Source organism: Lemur catta, chromosome 13, assembly GCF_020740605.2.
Source record: "Lemur catta isolate mLemCat1 chromosome 13, mLemCat1.pri, whole genome shotgun sequence".
Classification (NCBI taxonomy): Eukaryota; Metazoa; Chordata; class Mammalia; order Primates; family Lemuridae; genus Lemur; species Lemur catta.
In genome coordinates, this window is record NC_059140.1 from 15,996,627 (window position 1) to 16,022,551 (window position 25,925).

The following is a 25,925-nucleotide window of genomic DNA, read 5'->3' on the forward strand; positions in this document are numbered from 1 at the left end:
CTCGGACACACTCACACACGCACGCGGTGGGGCTGAGGATTTCCAGTGCCCTTTCTAAAGTGAACTAATCTCCTGAAGCAGTTTGGCTGAAGCGCAGACCCCCAGTCTTTGAAACCTGAGCAGGCCCTAGTGGCAGAGCCCAAGGATGAAATCCTAGCATGCTAATCAGCTGCTCAATCCCACCCTTTGCTAATTCTGTGTTTGCTAAACACATTGTGCCTGTACAGGCAGCATTGAAAGGGAATGCCTTCTCATTTTCAACATCCCAGGCTCATGTTCTGCATCAGTCAGTGCTGCCATCACGGATCCGACATTTTCCCTCTTAAATCCACACGAGTTTCCTTTTTCATGATGTAAGCAAATTGAAATCTGTGTGCTGGTGCCTTGCAAAATGTACCAGGCTACAGAGAGGCTTTCTGATTAGCCTAGTCTTCCTATAATCACCGGTTTTGCAGGAGTAATTCAGGAAATGTTCTCAGTGCGACCTAATTCCCACACGCACGATGAAACACAGGAGGATTTTGCACACAGATATTTAATATACAAATAGTCCAAAGGAGCTGTTTCAAATGCACTTTATTTTGAGGATCCAGCTAGTTAATATGTGAACAGTGTTGCCAAGAAACATCCTAGCATTCTTTTTCTCTCCAGAAATGCCTAAGATAATTGTTTTTTAAAGGTAAGGAGGTACTTGAAACCAGATCTGCCTGCATTCCAAACCCTTCAGGTAGCCTGAGAGGTTTATGATAATGAAACCCTTCTTTAGTCATTTACATTTCTTTAGTGGTTATTTATGCAAATGAACAGATTTTTCACGACCTAAAAACAGATTCACAGATGAATGAATCCCCTCCTCGTATGGAAAACATTTCAGCCCTCCTAACCCAGAAGTCTCCAAAAGGGTATTTGTTTGGATGATTCTAAACTACTTTGATATCCTACTACACTGAGCTTTGGAGAATAACGAACTGTATTTGGGACTGTAGCAGAACTGAGCCTTCAGAGTCTTCACATTTCCTCATAAAAAAGCAAAATGTAATCTGATATTTTAAAAATCATTCTATGAACCTAATGCTACTCAATGAATATAAAAATCAAAAACCTCCAGTGTTTCTTCCACTTAGATCTCCAAAGTAAGGAGACGAAACAAACAAATAAAAGACTCATGTGGTTTGCCCTTCTGTTACTTGAAACGTGAACAGGAAAAAGCCCTGGAATGCTTTCTGCTCAGAGACAGGGTTGTGGCACCATAGGGTCCCTCACTGATGAAGGCCCCTGACACCAGTTTGGTGGGGAAAATACTGGAACCCAGTGAGCAGACCTATGGAGAACCATTCTTACATGTACTAGAAAACCAGTAGAGAAGAGATAAAAATTATAGTGACTTATGGCTTATTCTCAACCGTGCAAAAAGTATGTTTTCTGATTTGATGAAAGTGTCAAAATCAGATGTATTATCACTTACGGATAAAGTCGTTTCACATCATTTCCTTCATTGATGAAATAATCATTTAAATATATAGGAGTGATGTTAAAAAATAGTTTTACTCCTGTTCTTTCCTGTGAATAGGTTGTTCCAGGTGTTGGGACTTGTAAACCAGTGTCAGGAAGATAGTGAGGGATTCCAGGTCTGCCAGTGACGAAAGTGGGCCCCTGCCCTGGTGCTGTCCCACCTGAATCCTGTCCCGAGTGACTGCCAACATGGGGGAGGAGGGAACACCCTACGAATCTGCCAATCAGAACTCAGCACACCAACTGCAGAGGAATGCGGAGGACTCTCTAGCCCACAGGCCATGCAGCGTAGGTACCACAGAGTCCCAAAAGTGACCTAGAGCCACCCACATGTGTAGTAAGGCTCAGGTCACGCAACACCCAACTGTCCAATCCAGTGGTTCCACGGTGACCTCTGAATCATGAGGGAGGTCCCAACCCAGGCACTATAAAACAAGACGCAGCCCATAACCAGTTCCTTCCTTTTGTTCTCCCTTTGCTGCGATAATGAATCTGTTTGTCATCTGTAGCATACGTGTCACGCTCCGTAAACCTGTATCTTGCTCTTGCTGTATAATCCTACCTTTCTCTCCTCAGTAAAACTCATTTTCGTGCTTGCCTTACTTTGGTGCGCCTGGTCATTCTTCGGCCATGAGTGCCCCAAGAACTGACAATTCAGACCCCAATCCCTGACAACAGCACCTAAAATGAAGGCCTCAGAAACAGCCTCAAAAGAGAGAGTTTTCCTCTGAACTTCTCCTGTCCTCGTGTCTCTCAGTCCCACTCTTCCCTGAAGCTAGTTACAGAAACTAGAATCCCTTTTCCCCCGGGCAAGTCATAGAAACCAGAACCGCTGTAGACAGCACCCTTGACAAAAGTGACTCCATATTAGAAAAATACTCATTTTAAAAGGCATCATCCAATAGGGACCAGGCGTTTACAGACTGCACCTAAACAGACCAGGGCATAACCCTGTCCTATCAGTCCCCACCAGAAATTCAAGGGCCATAAAAAGAGCAGGATTTTTCTCATGGTCGTCTCTATAGCGACTGTCCTGCCGTCACTCGTGATGGGCAACTGGCATCTGCTGCCAAAGGCTCTACCCAAGTCAAGAAATCTTCCCTGCAAGACGCTGGCAGCTCCACTGATGACCAGATCAGCCCAGGACATTCTCCTTGTCCACACTGCTCCCCTTGGACTGGTTCATTAACTCCCTTTACTAACCCCTTTTTCTCTTGATGTTAAATGTTACTTTGTTTGATGTGGAAATTTCAATCTATAACATGTATATATTGGTTAAGTATGTGACTATGTATGGTTTGCAATACTCACTGACTTGTGGAGGCGGGAGCCTGTGTCCGCGGCTCTGACTACTGCGTGAACCGGCAGAAGTAAGGAGAATTGCCTCCTTGGGAACCTCTTGCTTTTATGATGGAAACAGCATCAATAAAAATCTGACACTGTGGAAAGACACAAACGTGCATGGACCTGGTTATATCTCTGACCTTGTGCTACTCACAACAACCCCTTTTCCTGAAAGTCAGCCATAAAACCTAAAATTGTTCTATGTAAAAACAGGCCACAAAGAAATTATCTGACCTACCTTGTTGGACTGTAGGTCATAAGTCCCCCATTCCAGAGAGGGCTCTGCCCACACTCAGAAGGGAGGATGCTGCTCAGAAAGGCCAAGAAGAATCTAGACAGACAGGCATTGCTGGATTTCCCCTCTCAGTCTATCAGCATTAGATCATACCCTTTTTGTCCAGTCATATTACTACATGGCTATCCATACTTTGTTGAACCTAAGCATAAAAATTGACAATTTCCCCTGTATCTTTGGGTTTTCATTCTGAAGGCTCGAATATATGCATATTAAATAAATTTGTATGCCTTTCCTCCTATTAATCAGTCTGCCTCATGTCAGTGATTTTCCTGCAAACTTTAGAAGACTAAAGGCCTTGATCTCTACACAGGTAAGCCTAGGGAAAGGTGCACTTGACTTTCATACTAAAATATCTTTCATTTAGCAATTTGAAAATATCCCAATACTTTTGCAGTTTTCTAAATTTATCTCGGCTTTGTAAAAAATGTCAACTTATCACTGGATTTTTAAAGGATAGCACAAAAATTTTATTATATTTAATTTCATTAAAAATATATTTTAGTTTGAAAACATGGTTCTGAGTTCCTATGTCCATTACAAGGTGCACATGCAAGCAATGCATGAACCTAGTGTGTGAATTTAGTTTAAATATGGCTAAAGGCACAAACAATGGGGAAAGATGGACCTGGGTATAATCTGGCCCTGCTGTTTTCTACGTGTGTAACCCTGGGCAAGTTGTTTAGTTTCTGAGTATCAGTTCTTTCCTACATGGGGCTCTGTTTCTAAAGCCTAACTCTAGTGAGAACTAAATGAGCAAATCAGTCAATAAGACAAGTAGTCAATCAAAATTTACCAAGTATTTACTAACTACCAGAGACCATTTCTGAAACAGAGCTCTCAAAAAAAGGAACTTATTATTAGAAAGATGTATTCATTTTCATCCACTTTTGGAGCCATCCACAGGGCCATCCACCACTAATAAACAACCTAGCCTAGGAGGTAATTAGCTATCATTAATTTAGACAAATTAACTCACCGTTGACTTTTACAAGAGAAAAACCACAAGTTTGTTTTTAATTTTACAGATGAAAACAGTGAGGTTAAAAGTTTAAGAAACTTTTACAGGCAGCATAAGTACCTAAGAGCAGGTCCATAACCTTATGGGCACAGTTTACCATCACCATGCTGGAAAAAGTTTAATTCACTTTACCATCTGCAAAGCAGCATGTAGGGATAATGTAATAGCTATGAGAACAACATCAACAAAAATTCTATGTAAGAACAGATTTAATCCAGTAACTACTAAAGTGATATTATATCTACATTTAATCCAGTAACTACTAAAGTGATATTATATCTACATGATTTATAGATGAAACTCATTTTCAATTTACACTTTGACCAATAGTGTATAACAATGACCATTTACCCTTCAACTTTTGGGAATACTGAAATTTTAGCAATGCAATGGTTAAAATTTTTCTGTCTCATTAGTTTTAATGATCATTTCTCTTTTCATGTGTTAATTAACAATTTATATTTCTTCTTTAACACATTGCCTCTGCATTTCCCTTAAATTTGTTTCTATGGTGTTGGTAGTCTTTGTAAAAAAAATGCTTTGTAAGAGTTCTTAACTATTAAAGATATTGATTTTATGGATACAGCTGCATATATTTTTGCCAAATTTGAAGTTTGTCGTTTAACTTTTTTTAATGCTGTCATATATTTTTATAGATGCTTTAACTTTCTGTGTAGCAACACTGTTTTTCTTCCCAGTAGAAATTCTAAGATTTGAATCTTTCTTAAGAAAGCCTTCTGAATCTCAAGTTTACAAAGATAACATCCTACTTTTTTAAAATTACACTTGTAGTTTTCTTAATTTGAGTTTAGACTTAGTTGTTTTCCTCCACTATATACGCATTTCTCCCTACACCAACTTGAAATGCCAATTTGTGTGTTCCCACACCGTGGCAGAGTGTTTACACTGAGGCTTTTAATTCAGGGTCCTCCTGTATCCGTGTCCTTCGCCTCCCATCAAGAGCTGAACTCTACTTTTCCACCTTTATTCTGGACTGGCCTTGTTGCTCTGGCCAAGAGTACAGCAGAAGTGATGGTGTACCCGTCTCAGAAAGCCAGGCATGCTTCTGCTCTCTCTCTTTCTCAACAAGCCTGGATTAGCCAGTTAAGAATGTGAAAAGTCATATAGAGAAGACCCTCCCCTCCCCAGCCTGGGCTACTTTAAACCAGTTTCCAGCTGGCCAACCCTCAGACATGCAAGAGAGCCCAGCCATGACCAGAAGAACTGCCCAGCTGGCTTGCACATTCATGAACAATAACAAAAGTCTATTATTTTAAACCACTGAGGTTTTATTAAATATCAGTGGCTAACTGATACGTACACTTAATCTTCATACATGCATGTAATTTTTCTGAATTTTATTCTGTTCTGTCACTTCTCAGCATGTTCCTGGGGCATGTATTTCTCGCTGACCATTCTGCTGGGGATCTTCTGCCCAGTCCTTAGGCATGTACGGCGTGGGTGACTAACAATCCTCTGCTTGGCATGTCACATATTCTTCCATGTCCCCTGATGCTTCTGGGAAGGGCTTTTTGTTTCCTTCAGTAAATATCTACTCAACAGCGCCTACGTCCATGGTACCATGCTGGGTTCTACAGCAGATAAAAGGATGAGCATGAAACCAGGGCATTGCAGCACTGTTGAGATGGAATAACTGTGCTAAAGAAATGAAAAGAGATTATATGCCGTTCTCTCCTAGAGCAAAACGCAAATCACTCTGTTAACCAGAGGCAGACTGTCCCTCTCTCCGGCTCAAGAAGATGTGTTTGGGAATAAAAGCAGGACAAGGAGAAGAGAAAGAAAGAGAGAAATAAGGTCTCACAGCACATCATTAACAAAACGACTCAGTAAGATAAGGCTGCCACTTCTTATTTTGTAAGTGTGAAAACTGAGTGTCTTTACACAAAGAGACTTTTATGTTTTACCAAAATTTTCTGAGGAACAGAAACATGTGTTCCCTGACATTGTAGCAGTCTAGATGGTCCAGTGGCTGAAGTGTTCTATTTTCAAAATCAAATTTATATTCTCATCCCTTTATTCATCATATATAATAAGGCCAGACACTCAATTGTACTGTATCTCATTTTATGTATTAATAAAATTGCAGCATGTTGTGAGGTTTAATTAGATAATAAAGCATTTTAAGACCCCTCCTTGATAAGTCTGTGTAAGTGAAGAATATTGCTAATTTAGCAATGATTATGTACACTGTAAAATTTTCCCCTAAATGTGCAGACACACTTTTAAAATCCTTGACAATCCCGTCAGCTTTTGGTGTGGTAAAAAATAAGAACTGATGAGGACCTTCATCTTGGGATGGATGAACTATGTCATGCTCGCTCTCTTTTTTAAATTTCTATTTATACCCCCTCTTCATTTAAATGTTTAATTAGCAAGGAACACTTCCATGCATTATAATTAAATGCAAGCACAGATTCTTCGCCACAAAAGAGTCATTTTCCATTCAGTTTATACAAAGTTTTGTTTTGTCCCTGAATGAATCAATATGAAAATTAAGCTGGTTGTCTGAAAGCCTTAAAACGAAGTATCACTTTCATAATACAAGGAAGATGAAAATGAATTAAAAATCTCAAAGCATACCCTTTTAGAATAATTGCACTCTATATTCTTGCAACCCTTAAAGGTAGCATTCCCAGAGAAAGGCAAAATGAACAAAAGAGGCCTTTCGTTCAGTTTATCTGCTTTAGAAGCTGGAACGTTTTCACAGCTGAAGCACAATTTTTCACTTTTAATTGGTTAGCTTGTAATGGGAAGATTGTGGGACAAAAAGGAACCCTTGTTCTGATTAGTGAGGGAGGGAGACCGGTGAGTGTTGGGAAGTTTGGAGGTAGAAAGCAGAATAAAAGATCTCAAGTTTATACATTTCCTGGAATCTTCCCCAAACATGCTAACCCCTTCAGGGCTGCAGAATTTGGCCAGAAATCTTATCCATAAGAATATACTGCATCTACGAGATTCTTGTTTGATCTCCTCAGTCTTCATTCTGGGCTTCTGTGTTGTAAAGTTCATGTGAAATGAGTACGTGTGTGTGCATGTGTAAGTGTCTGCTTGTATCTGTGATAAAGAGAATGAAAATTATTCCTCAAACTCCTTTTATGTTGAAATTTTTGCCTGATGTTAAATATACCAAATCTTTTATTTTAGCATTGGCTTGTGACCCTAGGCTAGACAAGTGATGAAATGCAGAAGCCTTTCTTCTAGTACTTCTGTCCTGTTAACACCTCACTCTTCCTACTTCTGCCAGGACCTTGAAGTTAAAAATATTTTGTCATTAGATAGATCCCTTTCCCCTACCTTCAGATGTGTAATAAGTACGAATTCAAACTGATGGCTCATATTTTACCAAAACATTTGTTCCTTTTGGACATCGGTGTTTCATCTTGGCATGAATGTGTTTAGCCCACCCTCTTAGTTCAAAGAATAACAGGTAATTCCAGAGTTTTCTGTGTACAAACTGCACAGTATTTAAACACAGACAGATGACATCTTAATTATTGTGGTGTCCAGAAGTTAATATGTATGAATCCAGTCACCAGCATTTGAATAGAAGTGTTTTTTACTGACCTAATTGTGGGGGAAAAGCCAATGGAAACCACCAAACCATTAGAAAGCGGAACCATGAGGACACCAGCTGAGTTGATGCCATATTGGTTTACGTTTATGTGAACTAGGATGTTCAAGTAGCATCCATGGATATGGGTTGTGTTGAAAAGAAATTTATAAACAGATAGATAGTTATTCTTCTCTCTTCAATAATATGTTACACATGCTGGCTCCAAATGTTGCCATTATTGTCTTATGTAGATGGTCACATAGAATTTTCTAAAACATTCACTGAACATTTTATTGGTAACTTTAGTTCTGCCATTTGTGCCTGAAACATCAAAGGGTTTACTTAACAAGCAGGTTTGTATAGCCATGGAATTCCCAGGAAGGCTGACTCTTCTACTGATGTGGGGGCAATGAATGGAATGCATGTCCCCAAGGAAGGAAGGATGAAAATGCATTCCTTCACTTCTAGGCGCTGACATCTGATTGAACTGGAGAATCTTTTGCTAACACCTTTGGCCAGCAAAGCACTATTCCATTGGCCATTTCTGAGATACAGTACAGCTCAACTAAGACTTCCAGGCACCAGTATCTCTGATCCCATCTCTGATCAACTATTCAGCACTAAAATATTCATATGTTTGAGAGAGGGATTTTTTAAGTCATTTTTTTAAATTACTAAGATACACAAAAGCACCAACTGGCATAGCTTGTTGTGAAATATATATATAGATAGATAGATAGATGTATATATATATGTATATATATATATATGTTTTAGAAAGAATTAGGAAGCAAGAAAGGAAAGAAGAAAATATTAATAATAAAAAATTAGTTGATGAAAAAATTATGAAAAACAGAATACATACATTCTCCTGAAGTATCTGCCCATAAGATACTTTCTAATTTCAGAGGAGGAAAATGCTAACATTAAGGTGGAGATAGATCTTAATCCCTCAATGGGGTTAGTATCACTAGTAATGAGACACAACCTGACCACCTTGTATACCCATGGAATGATGCCCTGAGGAGGACATGAGAATGCCTCTGGGGCTGTCTTCCCAAAAATGTACAGCCTCAATCTAATCATGAAAAAAATCATCAGAAAAACTTCAACTGAGGGACTTTCTACAAATAATGGACCAAAGTGTCAAGGTCACGAGAGACAGAGGAATACTAAGGAGCCCTAACAGATCAGAGGAGAGTGAGGAGATTTGACAACTCAGTGCAATGAGAGATCACAGAGCAAAAAAAAAGGAGTCTTCCTGAGGAAACTACCAAAATTGTACCACAGTCTATAGATTAGTCAATGGTAATGTATCAGTGTTAATTTCCTGGTTTCAATAAGTAAACCCTAATCATGTAAGGTGTTGATATTAGGAGAAGCTGGGTAAAAGATATGCATGGACTCTCTGCTATTTCTGCAACTTTTCTGTAGGCCTAGCACTTTTTCAAAAGAAAAAGATAGAATAATAATACAAATGCTCCTTGGCTTAAGATGGGGTTACATCCCAATAATCCCGTCGCAAGTTGAAAGTATCATAAATCCAAAATGCATTTAATACACCTAGCCTACCAAATATCATATCTCAGGCTGGCCTACCTTAAATGTGGTCAGAGTGTGCTAAACACCATTCTAACTCACATATAGATAATCTCATGTATATAATTTCATTTTCGTTTTGCAAAGTCTGAAAAAAATAAGGACTGCTATTATCCTCATTTTAGAAATGAGGAAACTGAGGCACAAAGAGGTGAGGTAACTTGCTCCAGGTCATACACCTAGGAAGAGCTGGGGCCAGGACTAGGACGCAAGGGTCTTCTGTAGCTTCCCCCACATTTCTGTACTCACTTTTAATAAAAATTAGGTTAATTGTAATCTCCCAAGGTGCACGTTTAAGAAATTATTTAGGTTCCTACACGGCCAGAAAGCGAAAGACACAGTTTAAATGAAACTTGCCTGGAATAGCACAAATGTGGGCAAAGGAACTCTACATGCACCGATGTGGCTTTTTGAGACTCTGGTATGGAAGGAGATGTATCTTGCTGAAGAGGGAAGATTTTCTTCCATCATTTAACAGTGTGCTGATGAAGGCATGACCACTGGCTTTCCAGAGAGGGTAGGAGGAGTCCCAAATTGTAGCATTTGCCTGTTTTCTTGGTGAAATGTTCCACCTTGGCCAACATCAAGTTATCAACTTAATATCAACAGGCTCTCAAAATTCATAAAAAATTAACAGTTGGCTCTAGAGCAGGTTCAAGCACGTTACTGAATTATTATCACCATGGCCATGGTATCCTATTTAAAAATAAATGTAGAGGGAGAATGAAAAGTAGGTGGAAAAATTCAAAACATGCCTTTTTAATACACATAATATTTGTGCAAACATAAAGAACATGCACGAAGTAAAGCTCCCTTTTGCAGAGCCTATCTATGTTATGAGTTAGTGCTTTAAGAAAGACTAAGTCATTTACAATCATTGTGAAATCTGATTTTTTTTTTCTTGCTTACCTTGTGACCTGTTCACATTCACACAGAATGCAGTGTGGCTGTGCCACAATGTCACGGGGCACAGACAGGAGGCAGGCAACAGGGGAATCTCCCAGACATGCTATCTACAAGGCATGAAGGCTTTTTAAAGAAGTCACAAACTAAAAAATAAATAGCTTGTATAAATATGGAACTCAGACTGAAATGAAGATGTACCCCTGGAGAAAACCGAAGCATAAATATTGGGGAGAAAAACTGTTTATTTGTTGGGATATATGGAATGTTCCAGTGCAAGTCTTTCCGGAGAGACTTGGAGAAAAGAGCATTTCTTGATGATTGCTGACCCAGATCGAATGCCTGGTTGACACAATTAACTATTCCACACTCAACTTCACTCTCCTAGGCATCATATACAACTACTTCAATTACACCTAAATTACTCTCACTCATTCAAAAATAAATAAATTTCCACTACCTGCTAGGCATTTTTTGTAGACTGAAGATGCAATAGCAAATGTTTTCTGCTTTCATGGAATTCATATGCTGGTATTCAAATAGTTATTTTTTATGTTTTTGATAAACGCTTTGGAGTTCAATAGGAAGAGGTATGCCTGTAAGCAAAGAACAATCTAACCTAGCCGTGGGGCATCTGGCAAGATTTCCCTGAAGGAGTTTCCATAGAAAGATCCCGAAGATCCCTAAGGAATGCATGAGAATTACCTACATGAAGCTCAGTACTAAGGAGAAAAATATCCCAAGTATAAGGAACCACATGCTTAAAGGTTTTGAAGCAGAATGGGTCAAAAATTGAAAGGTCAGTGGGTTGAGAGATTTGGAAGCCAAAAAAATAAGCAGGAACTGCCTCCTAAAGGCTCTTGCAGGCCATATCCTGGTATTTGCACTTCAGCCTAAGATCAGTAGGAGGCCATTAAAGGGTGAAGCAGAGTATGACATAATCAGATCTGCAATTAAAGTAAGAGCAGGAATTGCTTAGGTTAAGCTGTAAACCCTCTGACTATGAGCTACAGGGTGGTTAAGCCAGTTTATATTGAAAGCACATGACAGTAGCATTTTGGTAGGCAGTTAACTACTGTTAATAGAGGTGGGGGCTAGGGGAGGCAGGGAACTAGCATACTTTGTGAAAAACCAACTATCATTTTACATACTAAATGGAAGCTTATATTCCCCAACTGAAAACCTGTAATATTGCCTTAATCAGAATTCTAAGTGTTTGTTTATCAAGTTTATGTTTTATTTTTAAAAAAGAGTCCAGATTTATAAGGCTTCCTTAAGCCATCTCAAAATTGCAAATAGAAAGAGAAGAATTTATTTAATTCCTTTGGAACATATATAGTCTACCACTCCCGTGTGAGTCTATTGTCCTAGTCAACAAGCATTTTCTAATACCTATTATTTAAAGAGTACAGGTCTCTGTTTATCAGATGGCAAATTGAGCCTATAGTAAGCCCCAAATCTTTCCCCAAACTCCAGGACAATGACAGAAGACATAGAAAAATAAGGGGGAAAAAATCTACAACACCCTGGAAAGCAGAGTATGGGCACATCAATGGGCCAGAACCTTCGAAGAATTCCTAAGAGATGCCAGGCTCCTGGGACAGAAAGGCGGAGTAACCACTCAGGAACAGCCCAGAATTCAAAACAAGGAAAGCTGGGCCTGAAAAGGAACTGGATGTTTTTGCCAAAAATCTCAGAAAATCTCCCATAAAATCTGTGATGAGAGAAGTGTTATAATTTTAGGAAAAGGGAGTCATGAAGGAAAAGACCAGTGTATTTGGCTTTATGAAAAATAAAAACAACTGAGGCAAAACGGAAGTTATTAGAAAGCGTGAATACAGAACAACAAAACATGGAAAATATTTCTGCAGCATAGAAGACAGATAAAAGCTTAATCCTTTTACTATGTAACAAACGTTTAAAAAAACATTAAAACATTAAGAAAAATACAAATACCGCAATAGAATAATGGCAAAGAACCAAAATGGTTAATACAAATGACCATAAATCTGGTTTTTTTTTCCTGCTAAATCTATACGTAATCAAAAGAATTCAAAATAGAACAATGAGATATCTTTTTTTAATCTAGCAGCTTAGCTAACATAACACTGCCCAACGTTGACAAGCAAGTGGAAAACACAGGCACACTACTCTTATGGGAATGTAACGTTTCAGGAGAAAAATCTGGAAATAAGAATTACAAGCCTTGAAAATGTCATACACTTTAATCTATCAATTTCATTTTTAGGAACTAGCCAGGATAGGCTTGTATATTATATGTTTTTTGGAACTTGATTTACAATGCAGCGGACCCTTGAACAACAGGGGTTTGAACTGTGAGGTCCACTTAAATGTGGATTTTTAAAAAATAGATACAGTCAGCCCTCATCATGGGCAGTTTTGCATCCACAAGCAAACGCTGTGGAAAAGACAGTGTTAGTGGAACGCAAAACCTGCGTATGCCAAGGACTCACTTGTCATTTGTGCAGGTGCTGCAGGGCACAATGCAGAGACTTGAATAGGCTTGGATTTTGGAATCTGAAGGGTCCTGGAGCAAGTCTCACATGGATACCGAGGGAAGACTGTACTTGCATTTGGTTGAATGGTGTCCCCCTCAAATTCACATCCTTCCCAGAAGCTTAGCATGTGAACTGATCTGGGAACAGGGTCATTCAGATGCAGTTAATTAAGATGAGTCATCCCGAGCAGGGTGGGTCCTTATTCCAATGTGATTGTTGTTCCTAGAAGAAGAGAAGAGCCACAAGCACACAAGGGAAGAAGGTCGTGGAAAGACAGAGACAGAGATTGCAGTGATGTGTCTAAAAGCCAAGGAACACCAAGAATTGCGGCAACCACTGGAAAGTAAAAATAAGCAAGGAAGGATCCTCCCCTAGAGCCTTCAGAGGTGGCGTAACCCTGCCAACGCCTTGATTTTGGACTTCTGACCTCCAGATTGAATAAATCTCTGCTGTTTCAAGCCACCCAGTTTGGGTATTTTGTTCTGGTAGCTCTAGGAAACTGGCACAATACTAAAATCAGGAAACTACCTAAATGATTACCGAGGGGAACTGGTTAAACAATTGTAAACACTCTACATAGTGGAACACTGCGAAGCCAGTACAAAGAATGAGGCATCTAAGTGGATGGGCATGGAAAGCTGCCTGCAATGTACTAGGTGGAAATATATGGTCCTATAATAACATATATAATGTGATTTTCTTGCAAGAACAAATATGTATAGTTTTTTGTTTGTTTGTTTGTTTTAGAGACAGAGTTTTACTCTGTTGCCCAGGCTAGACTCGAACTCCAGTCTCAAGGGACCCTCCTGCCTCAGCCTGCCGAGTAGCTGGGACTACAGGTGTGCACCACCACATCCAGCTCTTGTTTACAGTTTTTTAATGAGAATACATTACTTACAAAATTAACAAAAACATTTAAGATATTTTAATTTGGGGGCCAAAAACCTTAAAAAAACACAAAAACTACAGCACCATCCTGAGAAATCCTGGTTAGTATCAAAATAATGTAATTAATATTTCTTCTCAGATGAGCCACTGTTCACTCTCAGAATGACATTTTATTTGTAAACTTTGTTTTATCCCAATTTGGGATCATAGCAAAGAAATTAGTGGCAGTTCCCTCCTAATATAGATATTGCTGGAAGAACAATCTTGAGATTAAAAAAAAACTATAAAAAATACATTTGCCAAAGAACCTCTCCATTAAAACATTTTTATTTTTTATGTGATTAATTTTATGGTGAGTATGATTATCTTTATCTTCTCATTTTCCTTCTTTTTCTCTTTCTCTTTTCTCCTTTTCCTTTTTTTGTAAGTAGACCTTTTTTTCTTAAAAAATTGTTTTTAATTTTTCCAACTAAAAATAATTAAGTTGGGAAGTTGCTGGATCAGAAGCAAGTCCCCAAATAGAGCAATGTGTTTTTAGTACTCATCCTGGATATAGTTCTAGAAAGATCTAATTTTTCAGACTGTTCTTGACAAAAGCTTTGAAAATGATGTTTGCTCTGTCTCTATACTGGTTTTAATATTCTGGTTGAATTTCTTCTCTTTAAGGAATACCATTTACCATGTCTCTACTGTACTCCATCACATTTTACATATAATGTCTAAGCTAGTCCTCATAATAAATCTATGAAGTAGCTATTGCCATACTTCCTTAGAGAGGAAGAAACTGAAAATCAGAGGGCTTAGTAAATACCTTAGACCACACAGCCAGGAAGTGAACAAAACAAGCTTGAAATCAAATTCACTTTACTTCAAAGCCCATGCACTTCCTATTGTACACTGAAATCTCTCAATGTAATCTACATTCACACGTATGTCCCACTACATTACATAAGGTATAGAGTCTTTTTGCTTTGTTTTGGAAATACCCTCTGCTTTATTAACTGAAAACTGAGAAAGGAGAGGGTAGGTACAGAAGTTCATGTTAAAGCTAAACTTCAACTGTGAAACAAAATTAAAAAACAAATAGAAAATATGATTATAAAAACCTAATGTGAATAAAACCTAGTTTAAATCATTTTAAAGAGTGAACCTTAGTGAATGAAATAAGGTATGCTATATATAATAAATATCTTTCTTTAAGTATATGAAGCTTATGCTGTCTATAATAGTATATAAATTACAAAAGAAACACACAATATTTTTCAAGTGATATCCTTTTTATTCCAATCAGAATATAAAATGTCAAAGAACTGACATTTTAATGTCATAAAGATCAAATATATATAATTTTTCTTAAATGTCTTATCGACATCATTATAAGTTTATTATACATATGAGCATAGTTTGGAAGGCAATAAATAATGCCTAGGTTTTCCTATTGGTTACTTGCACATGTAAGTTGTGCCTTTTGCTTTTTTGTTTGTAACACTGATGACCACGCCCTCACGTGTAGGTCCCACACATTTGGAAGCAGAAATAAATGTCCTTTTTTGTTAAGTTAGTTTTAGGCACGGTTTCCACTAACATGTATGCCCTGAACATCGAGCCTGCAGGTCAGAGACCTCGAAAGGAACACTCTTGAGAATACAGGAATGATGGCAGGACTTGACTATTCCTCCAGCCAGTGGTAACGGAGGAGCTTGCTGTCCAACAAGCTAGCAAGGAAGGAGGTGTATCCACTAGTGTATGCGGCTGCTCTCCTCTCTCAGATTCTAGTCTTCCTGAAAGCAGGAGCCACATCTTAGTTATCTCTGTCTTATCCTCTGTGCCCCACAAGGTGCCTGTCAATAATGGAATGAGTGAATGGAACTAGCTGACATTGAACTAGCACAAATGATTTGAAAGTGACTTCACGTATTCACCTGAAGGTGAACATAAGGCTTGAAAGTTTTTGTAATAATTGTCAGTTCATCATTATCTAACCAAAGAACATGCAACATAAAATAGTGGATGAATGCATCCAGAACCTTCTTGAGGCCTAGAGACATGAAACATAGCAAGATACCAGGAGCTACAAAAGGAGATTTGGAGAATGACTTAGGTTGGGAGTTGATGAAGGCACATTGCATCGAGCTGTCGCCTTTGATTCCAGCTTTCATGTGAACAACACTATAAATGATGGAGAGGTAATTTAATCTTTTTGATTAAATATATTTACATATAATAGAGTGACAATGAAGTAGTGATTGATTTATGAACTAAAATGCAACTGGGGGAAGCTGTCACTGTATTAATTAAACCGTGAAGGGAATCAACCTTCTGGAAGTTGGAAGAAAGTAAATCTGTCTTTGGAAAAGGCGTGTCAGTGAGGACTGTGGAGTGGCCACAAGTCAGGACAAGCAATGCGAAACACTCTGGAATTCAGACCCAGCCAATTCAGACATTGCTCAGAGAAGCAAGGGGATTTAACCACAACATTAAAAACATAGGGATCAAATTTATTATGCTAAAATTGATAGTTTATTTGGATGCTTCATTTTTATAACAGGAGCCAAAGTATCCTTGCATGCAATGTGGATTTCTGTACAGAGTAGAGGAAGGGATGAAGGCTTATCTCTCAAGACGCTTTGTCTCAAGAGTAATTTAAACAATGACAATTAAAGTCTAAGATCTCAGAGGAATCAGGGGATCATATGACCAAAGCTCCCAATCCCCACATGGCGAGTTTCCTCTGTGCCCGAGGAGAAATGCAACTTAAATGTTTATGGGCTGCAGCACATGACATATCAGCGTATCAGCACCCTCACTCTACAGCCCACTAACAGTTTTCACTCATTTCAGCGGGCTTGAGTGAAATATCACAGCAATTATGAAACTCAAGGTGCCAGGTGGGAGAGCTTTAGGAATGGCTCCAACAAATTGCTTCCATTTTTCAGCTCACAGTGAGAAGAAAGGCAGAAACAGAGAGAGGTAACGAAGAAAGCCAAGGGGCATGCCTAATACAGGCTGTATATCCTGCATATGTACATATATAAATATATTACGCTTCCCTTTTGTGCCTTGGAGAGGAAAGAGCCTCAATCAGCAATTCAGGGAGAATCAAATAGATTAAAGTGAACATTGTCTATGTCTCAGAGGAGCCAGCAATAACATCTTTATTCTTGCTCAGCTACCTTCTACGCCACACTGTGTGAGGGAATGTATTTTATTAAAAACATTTCTTTTACCTGGAGGTCCTGTCAACTAACTCACAGAATGAATAGAAAAGGAACTGAGAGTGTTCTTTGTGTGCCAAAAAATAAGCTAGTTAAGAAAATGTTATTTTTCTTTAATAGGAGAAAGAGGAAAGACGTGGCTTAGATTTTTTTCCCCTTGTGAAGTTCAACAGCATTTCTGCTTTCTTGATGAACCCACCTCTCATATTCAGGAGAAATTTGCTCATCAGAAATAAACTTTGCCCTAAAAATAACCATTTTGTTTTTTTAATCTCTTGTCAAAGACACGGGAGCCTCTTATGTGAAAACTTTACCATCATTACGACATTGAAATTCCTTGATCTTATTTTTTATGAAATAGCACAGATTTTGGAATGCATTTTATTGGCAAAGAGTCAGATAAAACAATTTAATCTAATTTGACCCAATGTATACTGATGTTTGCATGATAGCTGTTGTGTTTTAAAATGCTGGCCAGCCAGGTTTTCTGTAGATCATTGAAGTCTAAGCTATTAAAAAAATAATAATAATACACCCACACACACCCCTCTCAAAAATCTTAGGTTGATTCAGTTTAGAGCTGAGCTCTCTTCAATATCAATAGGGAAAAGGGCAATAAAAGACCTTAATTTATCCTTTTAGAATTTTCTTTCAATATCTGTATGTTGGAATATGGCAATAAATTATAATTGCAAATTTCATTATTTTAAGCTAGTGGTCAAAAAGATAAACATATAAACATTAAATTCCATTTTCTAAAGATCACAAACACTCTAAAAGAGAGAGTGTTACTTTATAAATAGAAAATTTGTGACATTTTCCCCCAATTCTCTCCTCCAAAACTGAGTCCCTCAAAAGGCAGACAGCTAGCCTGGGATTTTCAAAAATGTTCTTTCTGACGCAACGTCAGTGTGGCATTACTAGAGTAAGGCTTATCACACATCACACACCTGTGCCTTTCAAGCAATCAATTTAAAAACAGTTTTTGAGCCAAAATTTCCTGACAATTGTTTTTCCTGATTTATTTTCCTCACTTGCAAAACGCGGGTACCCCGCAGGAGGAGCTATCCCTTCCATGCTTGCCACTTCCCATGTGAATGCCCAGCCAAAGCAAACAGGAAGCCGATAAAGCACGTGACACTCAAGGCATCACGACTTCCCATCATCAGCCAATAATGAAGAAAATGAGGGAAGAGGCTCTGAATCCAGCTGTCGGACTCCGAGGCCTGTGAGATGCTGCTGCCTCTTCATCCACTCTGGCTCCATCTTCTCTGAGTTCTTTTTACAGGCCTTCTTCCTTCACTTTGGGTGTTCTTCATGTACTCTGGCTAATTTTGCTTGGTCAGTCTTCTGCCTATGACTTCAATCATACGACTTCAAATGATCAGCTTTCTTCCTTTGAGGCAAAACTTGCCCAGGTATTATAACTCAGTCAACTGGATTTCTCTCAACTCCTATTGCATTTCTGGACAACAGCACGTCACACAGGGCTTGGTGATTGTCTGCTCATTACCTGGGTTAGTGGAAGCCACTGAACTAGAGAGATCAGAGACAATGACCTACCAACACTGTGTTCCCTATCCTTCTACAATGCAAACACGTTGCACTGCAATGATAGTTGTTAGATATTAGCACAGTCTCCAAAAATAACTAGGACATCTTAAGTGTTTAGAAGATGTTTCCTTAAAAAAAAAAAAAAGGGCTTCACTGTGTTGCCCAGTCTGGAGTGCAGTGGCATGATTACAGCTCACTGGAGCCTTGAACTCCTCAAGGCAATCCTCCTACCTCAGATTCCCAAGTAGCTGGGACTACAGGCATGCACCACCACACCTGGCTATTTTTTATTGTTTTATTTTTTGTAGAGATGGGATCCTGCTGTGCCCAGGCTGGTCTCAAATTCCTGGCTTCAATCGATCCTCCCATCTCAGTCTCCCAAAGTGCTAGGATTACAGACGTGAGCCACCATACCTGGGCTATGTCCTCCCTTCTTTTTATAAGGACAACAGTAATTAGATTTAGGGCCCAGCCTAAACCCAGGATGATCTCATCTCTAGATCTATAATTTAATGACATCTACAATTATCCTATTTTTGTATAGGTCACATTCTGAGGTTCTAAGAAGACATAAATTTTTGAGGGTCACTAGTTAGCCCACCATGAGTACATCTATACATACATGCATGTGATACAATCCTGTTGTCACAGATATGTGGAGAATGAAAATCTATATTTTCTGTTTCTTTTTTAAGATGTCTTGCTAACATGGTGAAAAGAAAATCTCAGATACATACAATTTGAAGGAAAAAACTCTACCCATTACATTTTAATGTGTTTGATTTTATGTAGTATAACCTTTATTCTTGCTACACTATTTTCAGAATCTTATTTGGAATAAAGCAAGTAAAACTAAAATAAGGATAACAGAATAAGCGGATGGTTCTGCTCATTGATTAAATTCTAAAATAGTCTACTAATAAGGTAACATGCTTGTCAATTTGAAAAACACCATTATTTGAAGCATATACAAATCTGAAAATTGCTTTAAGAACAGTTTAATGTGCTAGTGACCTTTTCTAATATAGAATTTGCATGTAACATAGGAGATCTGCCAACTGCTATGCATATATACTCTAATAATTCCTGCTTTTTGAGGATGTTTTTGAAACAATGGTTCTCAAATGGAAACAATTTTATACCCCAGGGGGCATTCAGCAATGTCTGAGGATACTTTTGATTGTCACAGCTCAGAGTAGAAAGATGTTTGCTACTGGCATGTAGCATGTAAAGGCCAGGGATGCTGCTTGGCATTCCGCAATGCACAGTACAGCTCCACCACAGACAAATACACGACCCAATATGTCCATAGTTCCAAGGATGAGAAACCCTGTCTTAGAGCTGTACTGAAGGATTTGCACTGTTCCACCTTCTCTGCGGTCCTTTTATGACCAGTGACATCTCTTGCTGAATAGCTAGCTTGAAACAAAGTATGAATTGCTCCCAATGACTGCACCTAAAACTTAAGCTTCATTTCCATCATGGCTTTAACTAGGTTTTATTCAAGACCCAAACTGAAACCCACAGGACCCGTACTAATAATCACTATTTTTAAATAATCAGAACACTTGGTATACACAGTAGGCAAGCTTTTGCTTGGTCTCCCAAGTGTCTCCCAGGAATTCTAAGGAAAACCATATTGTCCACATGCTCAGGGATTAAAAAGATCCTTATACCCCATATCTACGAAGTCCACCTTCATTCCCTTCCTCCTTCCCCCATGGTTCAGCATGGTGACTAGCAGCCTGCAGTTCAGAGTCCCAAAACCTAACCGGACTCAGGATCCATCCACTCCTCTGCACGTGCTTGTCCTATGGCAAGTGATGTCATTTGATATAATATCATCAGCGACATCATTTGCAAGAAACAACAATAATATTTACCTTAAATATTAGAATTTATTATTTTTATTTTTGTTTTGATCAAAGACAATGTATTGGATCCTGAAGTTTATGGATTCTAAAGTGCTTTTATGTACGTGCACATACGCATGTGTGCGTGCGTGTGTGTGTGTGTGTGTGTGTGTGTGTAATTACATTTTATACCTTCTCAACAATCTTGTGAAGCAGGCAGGTAAAGAATTGAGACTTGCATTGTGCCAATAGGGAAACTGGGGCTCATATCATTAAACTGGACTGTCCTAAATTGCTTAGGTAACCCGGTCTCCTTCCCAACTCCTAGTCTGGGACTTGCCCCTGGCCTAGAACCTCGTAAGTATTGCTGGGCTGGAAACTTGTGTGATGTCAGGCATTGATTTATTCAATTTATAACTGAAAACCTATGTCTGGGCAATAAACTCAGGAGCATCAGGCTCAAGTGAATCCACATTCACTTTGGAAGCTGTTTACCCAACAGAGCTAAAAGTTTAAAAATATTGGAAGGTAGGGTATCATTCTGTAATCTAATCACTGTTTGTTTTACACTTCATGATGCATGTGAGTAATGAGCTTGAAGACTTGAGAATCTTCTTTGATCATTTGCTCTTTTGTGGTTTCTACCTTAAAATAAACCTGCCTCCGAGACAGGTATTATTAATTGCATGTTGTTTTGTGTTTCTAATGTTTCATTTCACTGACTCCTTTCTATTCATCTCTTAGTTTTAAGATCCCTGCTGTTTTTAATATTTAACCATTTCTTCATAGGGATCTTTTTAATCCAGCTTAATATGTGGATATGAATTGAAGTTGACCAAAATGCTTGCTACAGTGCTATCAGCATTTCTGCCTTCAGAACTGTTTGTTGACTCAGTAGCAGTAATATAGATTTTCCCACACAGTCTATTTGACACTTGCAAGTCCAGTCTGCAGCAACTTCCATTGTATTAAGCAAATAGCCATACTGCACTGGAATTCCACTCATTGTTAACGCTAAAGCAACAGGATTTTCTCCAGTTCACCAACAGCCAAACCTATTGTTATCAGAAAACCCTCTGCAGATGAAAACTGAAAGGAATCATATGACCCAGAAAAAAGATTAGCCTTCAGGAAGTCTTTGGGTTTTGCCATTTTTGTCAAGATATCCCCGGAGGCAGTGGAAAATAATAAAGTAAAACCTATTTCTGGAATAAAGCCCATTTCAAAATTGAGTCTATGAACTTTCAGATTTGCAAGACAGGGCTTCTGAAAATAAAAGGCAAAAAAAAAAAAACCTGGGCTATGGCAAACCCAAAGGGACCAGAAACAATTCAAAACAAGGGATTTAGTAACTTTTAATTGCCTCATTTTCAATTCAAAAGGGAGTGTAAGTATTGATATTATGCTATAGCTCAATTGCACATACCAATCAGCTAGTTTGCTGTGACACATGAATCCTCAGAGATTCGTCATTATCCAGGATTTCTGTCATTTCAGATGAATTTTCCACCTTGTTGGAAACAACATGCTGTACTTCCCTGATCTTCTCTTTTTCTATGCTTCTATCTGGGGAGACTGATTTAAATTATAGTGTTCTGAAAAAAGCCTGGATAGGAAACAAACCCAGTATTTTTTATATATGAAAAGGCATGGTATAAAAAGCTTGTTCTAAAGGCATATGGCATTTGTTTACCAGAAGGAACACAAAAGCTTTATAATCCAAGATTGGAATTTAGGCAAACCTATAAAACCTGGCCAATAAAAAATTAGGAAATAGGTGAATAAAACTAGCTGATGAATTGCCAAGATTTGTTCCCCAGTACCAGAGGCTAGGATATCAAACCAATTCCAGGGATGCTGGGGTTCCTAGGACCCTACTCCCACTAGAGAGCTGCACATGTGTGCCCTTCTGGTCCATGACATCTCCTGGTTCCTCACGGATAGGGGAGGGAAGGAGCACTAACATTCTTCACTCAGAATTATTAGGAATAACCAAAATATTCCATATCAGTCTGTGTATTAATTATCTATCATTGCCTAATAAACTACCACAAAACTAAGGGGCACAAATCAATAATGACCATTGTTATCTCACCGTAGTAGCCAGCTTCCAAGATGGCCCATAGTGATTCCCACCTCCTAGTTTTCACATCCTTCTGCAGTTCACTCTTACACTGAATAAGACTGACCTGTGCAGCCAATAGGATAGTGTGGATAAGACAACATGTGAATTCCAAGGCTAGGTCATAAAAACCGTTGTGATTTCTGTATTGCCCCCTGTCTTAGATCACTTTCCCTGGAAGAAGCCAGCTACCATATTGTAAGGACACTCAAGCAGCCCGAGGAGAGAGCCGTCTTGCAAGCAGATCCCCCAGTCCCAGTCAAGCCTCAGATGAGCACAGCCCCAACCAAAATCTAAACTGCAACCTCATCAGAGACTCTGAGCCTGTAACACCTAGCTAACCCACTCATAATTCTTGCTTCACAGATACTGAAAAAAGACAGTTTATTTCTTTAAGCCAAAAAGTTTCCAGATAATTGGTTATGCATGAATAAATAACTATCATAGTGGGTTGTGAATTTGGTAGTGGCTTATCTGAGTGGTTCTGAGCCCAGAGGTTTTTGGAAAGGTTATAACTGAAATGTTGGCCATGGCTGCAGTTATTTGAAGGCCTAACATTCCAATGGACCTCCTTTCAAAATGGCTCACTCATAAGGCTGGCAAGTTGGTCCTGGCCTCAGTTCTTCCTTCTGCAGCTCACCCCACAGTCAACCTGAGCATCTTCACAAACATAGGCTGGCTTCCCCTAGAGTGAGTCATCTGAGAAAGAGATCAAGCAGGAATGAGTGATGCCCTTTATGACTGTGATGGTTAATTGTATGTGTCAACTTGACTGGGTAGAAGTAAAACATATCTGGGTGTGTCTGTGAACAGTGTTTCCAGTAGAGATTAGCATTCAAATCAGTAGAACGAGTAACCAGTGTGGGCAGGCATCAGCAAATCCATTGATGACCAAAATAGAAGAAAAAAATGAATAACGAATGTGTGAATTTGTTCTCTCTATTTGAACTGGGACGTAGATGTTCTCCTGTCATCAAACATCAGTGTTCCTGGTTCTCAGGCCCTTGGATTTAGACTAAATTACACCAGTGGATTTCTTGGTTCTCCAGCTTGAAGATGGAAAATATGGGACTACTTAGCTTCCAAAATCACTTGAGCCAATTTCCATAGCAATTATCTTGATAGATAGGTACCTAGATAGATAGGATAGCCAGGATGAATAGATAGATAGATAGACAGAGCTCTCTCTCTCTCCAAATACGTATACATAATATGTATGTTGTATTGGTCCATTTCTCTGGAGAACCCTGACTAATACAGATTTTGGTACTGAGAGTGGTTCTAGAGAAACAGTTTTAAGGATGAGTTTTCTGAATTGGTTTTGGGGTTTCCAACAGGCTCTCTAATCTAACATGATCAAGATGCTAACAACTCTATAGTAAAGACAGCAGTGGTGTAAACTGTTTATAGAGATATGCATATATCTGCATTTGACACCACTTTTCAATGACTTATAAGAAGCAAAGAGCTAAGTGACTTTGCATATAATACCTTTGCACACTCTTGGAAAACTAAAGAATACAGTGATGTTGACTGGTTGTTCCTAACATCACTGAACAAATGGGTGAAAAACAAAAATGAGCTCAGGGATTCAAATTCCTGCCTGAAGCACCACATAAATGACCTAAGGACTTCTAGGTGTGCCCTGAAGGAGAGCCTTATCTGCCGTAGCCACAGGACTGAAATTCCTCGAAAACAAACTCAGAACCACATCCTGTGATTGACTGGATTACAATGCAAGTTGAACTGCCAGCCTTGCAGAGTGTCTACAGTTAAAGCGAGGGCATTGACTGGGAAAGAATGAGACCCTGTAAATTGGAACGGAGGTGTGTGGGGGAAGACCCTGATGCAGCTGGAGGCATTGAGCCCCTCAATTCTAAAGAGTCTTCTTTGCCAGTGGAAGAGATCTTTCCTCCCCACCCCAGTGGAATGGGCCCTCCACTCACAAGGGGATTGGCCTTTCTGCCTCCACTTGAGGAGATCGACCCTGTTGCCTGAGGAAATGGTAACGGCCTCTCTGGAGGTAGTAGCCGGCAAGCAGTATGGGTGCACCTCACGGCCTACCTTGTCATTGCTCTTTGCTTCTAGGCATGCAACTAGACTCAAGTCCCGTGAAGCCCCTAAAGATGAAGTAAAATGTGCGACCAAGGGGAAGTGCACTACGCTTCAAAGGAACTACTTGAATTTATACAAGCAGAAATTCAGGGGACATGTGCAGAAATGCACATTACGAGTGTGGAATAATGGTGGGAGGAACATAAATTTGGATTGGGTCAGTTGGTTGCTATAAGCTCTCTAAGCAGAGCTTCTGCATTTAAGGTTACAGCTCATGGACTTAGAAAAGGCTCTTATCAGTTTGTCTGGTTTGTTGGCTGAAATGCAGAACAAAAGATGGCCCAATATTCATGTACTGGAAATGTCTAACCTTTCTTGGTTTATTGTGGTGGAAGGGATTCAAAGATTTAAGGAGATTGACATGTTAGCGTGGATTTGTCACTTAAGACCTATTCACCTATGCTGGGAGGGTTCAAAAGACATAACTTTCACCAACAGTTTCAGAAATAAATTAGTGAGAGGAGCCCTAGCATCTTTTCTGCAGGTAAGACCTCACAGTTAGAACCACAGCCACTCAACTGGAAAATTTAAATGCAATGAGAGTAATTGGATCCCAGGGAGGGAGGAGCAAAGTGGCAGATGCAACCACCAAAGCCAAGGTGGGCAATGGTTGCCGCAGTGGACAGCAGGGTCAAAGCAGCAATCAGAATAATCTAACTTTTGCTTATGTGCGGCACTGGCTGGTTAATCATGGTGTTGCTAAAAGAGAAATAGATAGAAATTGTACTAAATTTTTACTTGATCTGTATAAGCATAAAAGTTCTTGATCACATGAACAAAAGCATAATTAGAATCATAAAAACAGAGAGTCATGGATCCTCAACCAATGCTGAGATTTGAGCTTTTACAAACCCAGAACCACTTGAATAAGCGAGAGGCTGGGTCTCTTAAAGAACTCTGGTACAGCATCAAAAATTTTTACTGATAATCTTTCTCTCAACCTTCCCCAAAGAAGCCTTCAGTCTTTTATAAGGGTAACAACAGTGCATGAGGGAAAATAAATAATCAGGACTTTTGGTGAGCCCTGGACACTGGCTCTGAACTGCTACTGTGGAGACCAGAGCATCACTGTGGCCCTGTGCTCTGAGCAGGGGCTCATGGAGGTCAGGTGATCAGTGGAGTTTTAGCTCAGGTCCATCTCACAGTGGGTCCAGTGGGTCCCCAAATCCATCAGGTGGCTATTTCTCCATTTCCAGAATGAATAATTGGGATAGACATACTCAGCAGCTGGCAGAGTCCCCATGTTCGTGCCCTGAACTGTTGACTAAGGGCTATTATGGTGGCCCACCGCGAACCATTATGACTGCCTCTACCTGGGAAAATAGTGAATCAAAAGCAATACCCTGGAGGGATCACAGAGATTAGTGCCACCGTCAAGGACTTGAAAGATGCAAGGGTGGTGATTCCGAAC